Source organism: Adiantum capillus-veneris, chromosome 24 (assembly GCF_014529385.1).
Source record: "Adiantum capillus-veneris isolate H3 chromosome 24, ASM1452938v2, whole genome shotgun sequence".
Classification (NCBI taxonomy): domain Eukaryota; kingdom Viridiplantae; phylum Streptophyta; class Polypodiopsida; order Polypodiales; family Pteridaceae; genus Adiantum; species Adiantum capillus-veneris.
Genome location: NC_140954.1, coordinates 143,839,692 through 143,848,301, shown reverse-complemented (window position 1 = coordinate 143,848,301; position 8,610 = coordinate 143,839,692). Strand labels below are relative to the sequence as shown.

The following is an 8,610-nucleotide window of genomic DNA, read 5'->3' as shown; positions in this document are numbered from 1 at the left end:
TTGTAATAAATAAATAAATAGATAAAATTTATTTGAGAAGGCAATCGACTCAGAAGTAAACGCCGAAGCAGTTTTTATAGACCCTAATATAATGAATCTGAGAAGAAGCCATCGCACTTCATCTAGTGAGAATGACCCTCATACTGTTTTTTTTTCATTTTCAAGTCACTGATAAGCATAGTATCACTTATTTTAATTAAAGCAAACTCAGCAATATCGTGAGTCTGCACTACACTAGTGACGAATGATCACAGCCATGGAAGATCGCTCAATCCAAGCGGTCGTGCAATGGTCGCCCTCCTCTCCCTCTTTCTTTCATGCAAGCAGCCAACCATAGTTCAACTGCCTCTTTCTCTCGTCTTCAACCACCCAGCCGCCGACTATAATGATCACCAACTACTTCTCACTCTCACAGTTATCTCCAACGTCCTACTCTCAGTTGCGCGTGGCCATGACACATCATGCAATCGCATGTGCCCTCTTCCCATCTCTCTCTCATTTGCTGGAAGACCACCCACCCAGCAGTTCCACTGGAAGTCTTCAACCCCACCAACTAGCCCGACTGGCGCTGCTGACTCTCATGCCATGGAGCTCCTCTAATTTCATCTCTCTCTCACTACAACCTCCAGACCAACCACCGCTCTTCACTTTTCTTTTGCATGCGCAACCCACCCTCCACACAGTCCCTTTTGCAACATGCATCTACTGGCAGCTTTCTCTCTCTCTTTTCCACCCTCTCACTCAATTGTCACCAAGTATAGGTCCACACAGTACCGACAGTCAGAGTTTCTCTCTCTCTCTCTCTCTCTCTCTCTCTCTCTCTCTCTCTCTCTCTCTCTCTCTCTCTCTCTCTCTCTCTCTCTCTCTCTCTCTCTCTCTCTCTCTTTCTTTGCATGGCGGCACCAACTCCCACTCCCTGATCGCTGTGAACGGGTGGTTGCTTACATGCTACATCAGCCAATAAGGAGCATGCAAACCAGTTGTCTCAATTTTTATTTTTATTTATTTTACACTGCATGCAAAGGTTGCCACTCAGCTCACCTACGAGCATCTCTCTCTGTCTTCAGTCGCCGCCACCCTTTTTGCTTGGCCAACCACCAAACTGACACACACACACACCCCGTCTCAATATCTCTCTCTGTCGCTGGTTCACCACCATACATCTGCCTCTCTCTCTAGTCGCCAACCACTCCCATGCAGTGGTTCTCTCATCCCCCGCCCCACTTCTCATCACTCGGTAGCCGCATGCAGTCTCCAACCACTCCTTTGCGGCTGTGATCGTTTGCCAACCCACCCTTATCATCTGGCTTCTCTCCCTCACTTGATGCAACCTCCCGACACTCCTCTCTCTCTCAACCAATCAACCGGATCCATACGAACTCTCTGCTCTCCTTGTTGGCAACAAGGAATGGGCAGCACCACCTTTGCTAGTTCCTACCATCGAGAAAACAGACGAACTCCTTACAATATTGTTATCAGTGTGGCAGCAAGCCTTCCATGGCGCATGCTGATCAGTTATAAGATTGAGTCTGCTTAAGTACGTGTGACCACCAGAGATGTAGCACCAAGCCAGGGCACCTCAGATTTGCACACCTCATCCACTAGCAGCTAGTGCTCATTCGACAGCTCCGACATAAAACCAGGGCCTGGACCACTCTCTATTACTACAAAATGCATGGCTTGGCGCTCCAAGGATTTCTTGTACATGCAGCAGCATGCGCCCCGAAGCTCAATCTAAATTTTTTCTTTGAGAAGCCCTTTGTTGTTGAGCTTGCTCTGGAAGAACGTTTACAAGTTGCCCAAGCTTCTGAATCCTTGTGGGTTCCTCATCCTTCCTATTCCACCACGGGTGATCCTCTCGAATGTATTGATCATGATGTTTATGTCCAGCGGTTCCCTTGCGTCAATTGGCCCTACGCCTACGGGGCTACACTCCGAGAGTACCTGTCACACTGGCCTTGTCATCATGAATTCTCCTCCCTTGTTGAGACCCTATGGATGTGGGACGCTGGGCAGAAATGTTCCCTTCCATTATCTCCCATGTTCACACTGTTGAGATCCTTTCTACTGATGGCGCCATTCAGTTGATGTACTCAGAATTTCAACCGCCTACCCAATTGGTTCCCACTCGGGAAAAATACATCTTGAGATATTCAAAGCGTGTAGGCCATCTATAGGTTGTTGTAGTCGTCTCGATCGATAGTCTACGTGTGAGCCCGCCCACGATGCAGAAAGCGCCCTTATGGCTGTGTTATTGAGGAGATGCCCAGTGGATATTCCAAGGTCACTTGGGTAGAGCATGTGGAAGCTGATTCTAGAGGGGCTCACAATTTGTATCAATCATTTGTTAACTGCGGTATGGGATTTGGTGCTCAACAGTGGCTATGCACATTGCAAAGGCAGTGTGAGAGAATTTCAAGTATCTTAGCAAATAATGTACCAACTAGAGATATGAATGGCCATGTGTGGAATACACTAGTCATAACTGCTTCACTTCTTTAAGAATGTGTTCATTGACTAACAATCGAGGTATTTCTATAAGCACTCTGAAACCTATTGCTAACAATCTCGTGCAACTACCTCTTGCGTAATCAAAACAATACCGCTCACAAAAGAAAAATCTCATTCTATCAGTAGTATCGGTCAGTGTTTTCTTTAAACTGAATGATTTTTTGAAACTGGCTAAGCACAACCAAGGGTGTTTGATGTTGACGCTTCTGCATTTTCCTACGATGTCCCACCTTTTCCCCTATTCTCGAAATTTACACTGTGTGTCACAAAATATTGAATGACATTATTGGTTTGTCCAAGCTAATCCATATTCTTTGTAAAATCATCTACAAATGCACCCACATTCACTACTCTATTCACTCCAAGTCCTTACAGGGACACGATACTTCATAAGAAGCTAATAATTAACATGCTATCATGTTTGCAATACTTTTATAGATATGTAGGTCAGTTGTTGTCACCCTTCCTGTTGTAATTTATCAACCGTTTTAGACAATTATTTGGTGCTAACAATTGACAGTCAGATATTCTCATTATTCCCCTTTTTGTAGTTAAACTCTTCCACTTTCAATCCTAACTTTGCGTCCATTTTACCATTATCAACTTTGACAATATTGATGTGAAAATTAATTATTTTTGGCACCTTGTCTTTAGTAATTGCTACATTGCTACTCCCTCTGTCATACAAGATTGTGCCAAACTCCTACCTATGTTTCCTAATACCATTCAAAGAGACAACACGGCTCTCTCGACACGCATACTCAAGGACACCCATTCCAAACCCTCTTGGTATGTACTCGCATACGTCACTCCTCTTTTCATATCTCAGTTCTTTGCATTATGTTCCACGCAGAATACTCAAACACTGCTAAGGTCCTGCCCTCTAAATGTATTGAAAGAAGATTTGTCTATAAGCTATGCAGCTACTCATGTGAGCTTCAGTGCTCTAGGATAGTGCACAACAATTTGTAAGTACTTTGATATATTGCACTGTGATGTCAACAACATAATAAATATTTTTTCCTTTATGTCTTGCCTAGTCCATTGGTCACGCACACACAGATTCGCCGATCTAGGCAGTGTGTAGATACTCATCTTGGTGTAGATCCGCCGATTTACGTAGCACATTAATAAACTTCAAATTTATGATTTTTAAATAAATATCGAATGCAGATCCGCCAATTTAGGCAGCATTAGTGCAGATTCGCCGATTTAGGCAACACACTTTATTGGTGTAGACTCGCCGGATGAGGCAACACCGATCACAAAATCATGCTGCAGTGGTTGGCCACCACTGTAACTGGTATGATTTTGTTACTCGGGTATAGAAAATGAAAGATATTTTGGATTTGGATTTGGATTGGGAATTGGTATATGTAGATGCTTTTCTGTCATGATAGTATTTATGAAATTGGATCTGAGATTGATGAGAAATGATTATTGAATGATGAGTGTGACAATTGATATGTTATAGAATTGATATTTTATTATTTATTGCAGCTGACAGGTGGAAAAGACTAGACCCAACTTGGCCTATGCGAATGGATATGTTTATCATGTAATTTTATTATTCAAGTGCTCTTTTATGAGCTTTGGCCATTTATGACCGGTCGGCCAGTTTGTAACCAATTTGACCATTCAAGAAATCTATATAACAAATACGTGCAAGAGGGAAATGGTCACTCTTGCACGGAGGGAGATTACACTCAGTGTCTGCGTTGGTCTTCTCATCTCTCCCCTCTTCTCTCTCGCCGTGCCGGCGTAGCACTTCGCTCTAGGAGGTGCGCTTGCACGTGCTCTCTCAATTTTTCTCGCTCTCTGTTTCTCTCTATTCGTGTATCTTACGATCATACGACCACATGATTGTGCCAGGTATGCCGATTAGCTTGTTTTATGCTGTTTATTGTGTTACTTAGGATATTTCGCAAGGCAGCCACGTTCCGTTCGTAGCATGATCTCCTTTTTATTTTTTTATTTTTTTATTTTAGATGTATTATTGGTTTTTCAAACAAGGCTTAGTGGAGAAGGGAGCTAGGCATACATTTGATGTGATGTATTGAATTGAAATTTTCTTTGATGTTTGTAAGAAATCCTGTCATTTGAGAGAAAATCTCAACATGAACCTTCGTCTTTGTCTTAGAATGCTAGCATAAACATGACTCGCCAAATTTTTTTTTTTCTTTCAAACTCACAATTGTGAGATTGTGATTAGATGTGTTAAATTCTTCTAAACATATTCACTGCTAGTTACATAGTGAAATACTCTCTAAAGAGAAGAAACCTAAAGGGAGACTAAGCAAAGAAAAGCACAAATGTAGTAATGTACAATCGACATCTCTCTTTTTATAAACAAAAAATGTCAATTGACTTTTCACTTCCATGGGTCTTTTCATTTCCTAAACTCACCTTTCACTTATTTCTTTTTTATGTTTCTAAAGATGTTTATTTTTTGAGATTGGGGATACCTACTTTTAAAAGAAGTATACAGAGTAACCTCAAGCTCATGATGAGCCATGAGGAATCTCAAAATACAACAAAAAGCTACTTGGACACATTAAGAGGTGTGCACCTACCCATTTACAAGTTAGGCTTAATTCTAATAGCACGACATTGGTGGCTCTTATTCATCTATTTCAGTCCTTCCTTATACCAATGGATATTATCACTTTACTAATTTCTTAATTAATTTATACTATATATGAAGTAGCTTAAAATTTTCAAGGAAGGAGGGACCCTCTATGTGCTACATTCTAGTTCATTTTGAAAAGAACCTTTAAAAAACATGTAAATGAAAATACAAAAGAGAAGACTATGTACTAGGATAGTAGAAAATGAAAAAAGACTTTTGTAGTGGAAAGTCAAAAAAACCTTAATACTCTATCTAAATCTATAATACTTAAGGTTATAGTTTTTGGAAGGCCATTTCACTCGGTCCTCAATTTCAAGCTGACCACTAATTGCTTTTATTTTTGAAAATCATTTGAAGAGTGGCTTTCCTTTATATTTTGAAGGCCATAAAGAATTTTTCTCCATGTCTAACTCAATGAACTTCCTTTTGGAGGTTTACACGGATCTTCTATGTTATAAATGATCTTTGACTTCGATGTTCGAAGTTCAAAAATGAGATGCATGTATTTGCGCACGCGCGTGCGCGCGCGTGTGTGTGTGTGTGTGTGAGAGAGAGAGAGAGAGAGAGAGAGAGAGAGAGCCATTCTCTTGATGTTTGTGAATACAAGAGACAAAGTTGACATACCATTCCACGATGTGTTGGCACATTGCACGAAGAATTTTCACATTTGCATGGCATATATGAAGTACATTGAGATCGACAATTCAAGGATAAGAGAACATTTTTTTATGGATGTTCTGCACGCATTATGTGTGTGCGTGTGTGTGTGTGAGTGTGTGTGAGAGAGAGTGAGAGCACCATTCACTGCAGCATGTGTGAGTGAGTATGAGTGCGTCTATGTTAGAGAGAGAGAGAGGATGAGAGGGCTCTCACATCGGCACTAGAGAGAGAGAGAGGGAGAGAGGAAGGAGAATAAGCATTTTTTTCACAATCAGTAAATTGACAAAGTGACAATAAAAAATCCACAATCGAGAATAAAAAAAATCCACAATCCACGAAATTGAGAATAGACAAAATTGAGAGTTGAAGCAATTTGAAAAGTTCAATCGAAAAAATCCAAGGCAAAAGATGTGCAAGCCCAAGGTAAGAACAAACAAAAAAGGTGGATGACGGGAGGGAACTGTGATAATTCTCATCTATTTTTGAAGGTTTTTATGAGCTTTGTTAGTGCTCTCGCCTTTGGGTTGACTTGGAATTCAAAGGTGAATCTCAAAATTTGTAAGTGGGATAAAAATCTAGGTTTTCTTGAGCTTTTACAGGAAAATTAGACATTTTGACGCAAATCTCAAAATTTTACAAGGGGGGTTACACTAAATCAAGTTGAGGCATAGTGCTTTCTCCTAAACACTTAATAAACTTGCATATAAGAAACTTTAGGGACAACTTGATTACATTTGAAGTGTTTTACACTCAATTTCTATATACTTTGTAGGTTTCTTGACCTTCAAATCTATAATTTGGAGATAAATTTTAGAATTTGCAGATGTTATTATACTAAATTGAGGATTTTTCAAGAATTTGGTTGTACTATACGTTTTTTTATAAACATTTTAGAGAAACATTTAGTATATTTGAAGGTTTTTGCACTAAACTTTGTACACTTTATAGATTCACTAAACATAAATTTATATTTTCCAATCTTCGTAGTTTTTTTAAATTTAAAAAATGCTCTTAAGATCTTGATTTGAGTTAACTCAAAAAGAATACATGTAGACCTTGGCATATCCTTTGCACAGGGGTCTCCAACCAATGCAACATATTCACACTGTGTCTCAAAACATATCCATGCATTTTTGCAGGTACACTATATTTCTATCAAGGACCTATCTTCTTCCCGCTTCCTCCTGCTTGATTAAATCCATTCACAATTAGAGATAAATCTCAAAAAAGTTAGATGGGATTATACTAAATCTAAGTTCTTTCCTCCAATTCTTGTGGGTGTTCTAACATTCAAATTAAATCGTATGAGTGTGTGTCCCATCCTATGGGGAGAGAGAGAGAGAGAGAGAGAGAGAGAGAGAGAGAGAGAGAGAGAGACCCTTTTCTTGGCACGCAATCCCCTCTCTTTCTTTCTTTGCCTTGGTCTCCCCCCCCCCCTCCCCACCTCCAAGCCCTTTTCTTATGTCACGTGGCAAGGGCCTCCAAGGTGCATTAGATATAGTTGAGAAAAATTGTAGGTGGGATTATACTAAACCTAAGTTTTTCTTGAGCATTGGGATACAAAATATATTTTTTCTATTATTCAAAAGTCCATGATCTATACTCTTATAATGGAGTTTAAAATATTAGAGGAAGGAGAGGGCCTCTACGTGTTGTTTTTTTGTTGATTTGCATGGCCTGTTGGATCAACACCAAAGTTGAGCTGTTGAGTCCTTGTTGGGTCATCCTCCTTACAATGGAAACATTAGAGAGCCTTTGGAAATTGAGTGAAGTAGTTCATATTCTATACAATTCCATCCTTTTTCAATGACCTGCAATAGTCAAGATTGTATGTTTGATAGCCTACTGTCAGCCTTTATGTGTGTGCGTTTGTTTGTGTGTGTGTGTGTGTGTGCGCAGGGAGGGAGAGAGAGAGAGAGAGAGAGAGAGAGAGAGAGAGAGAGAGAGAGAGAAGAAGAAGAAGAAGAGAGATGTAGGATCCTATTCCATTGTCCAAACTTAGGAGACTCATTCTTCTCCATGTTCTCTCTCACCCCCCCATCAATAGCAATAGCACTTCCCTTTACATTAGAGCAATGTGGGGACTGACGTATTGAGAGATATTTATCTGCAGGTTATGATGGTGATGTAGTGAGTGAAGCAAAAAGTTAAAATGGGTCCTTTTCTTGCAGTGGTGCATACAAAAGGACCTTATTTGAGGATGCATGGATGGAAAGCATCTTAGCATTGGATGCATTTGGGCTTCTTCTATGGCTCGGAACGGTTGTTTTACCCTCTAGGAGCCATTGTCGCCGCGTACTTTAGCTTCGTAGATGTTTAACATCTATCCAGGGCATGTGTGTGTGTGTGTGTGCACGTGTGTGTGTGTGTGTGAGAGAGAGAGAGAACATAATTTTAAACAACATAGGAACAATCCAAAAAGGGACATTTTTGTGTGTGTGTGTGTGTGTGTGAGAGAGAGAGAGAGAGAGAGAGAGAGAGAGAGAGAGAGAGAGAGATGTAGGATCCCATTCCATTGTCTAAACTTAGGGGACGGATTCTTCTCCATGCTCTCTCTCACCCCGCTGTCAATAGCGATGGCACTTCCTTTTACATTAGAGCAATGTGGGGGCTGATGTATTGAGATATATTTATCTGCACATTATGAAGGTGATGTATTGAGATATATTTATCTACACGTTATGATGGTGATGTAGTAATTGAAGCAAAAAGTTAAAATGGGTCCTTTGCTTGCAATGGTGAATACGAAAAGACCTTAATTGGGGATGCATGGATGCAAAGCATCTTAGCATTGGATGTGTTTGGGCTTC

General features: G+C 40.3%; 1 pseudogene; it reads left to right on the top strand.

Moving 5' to 3' along the window:
* The first annotated feature begins 1,873 nt into the window (after nucleotides 1-1,873).
* LOC147427287 (homeobox-leucine zipper protein MERISTEM L1 pseudogene) lies at nucleotides 1,874-2,502 on the top strand (annotated as a pseudogene).
* Nucleotides 2,503-8,610: the final 6,108 nt, after the last annotated feature.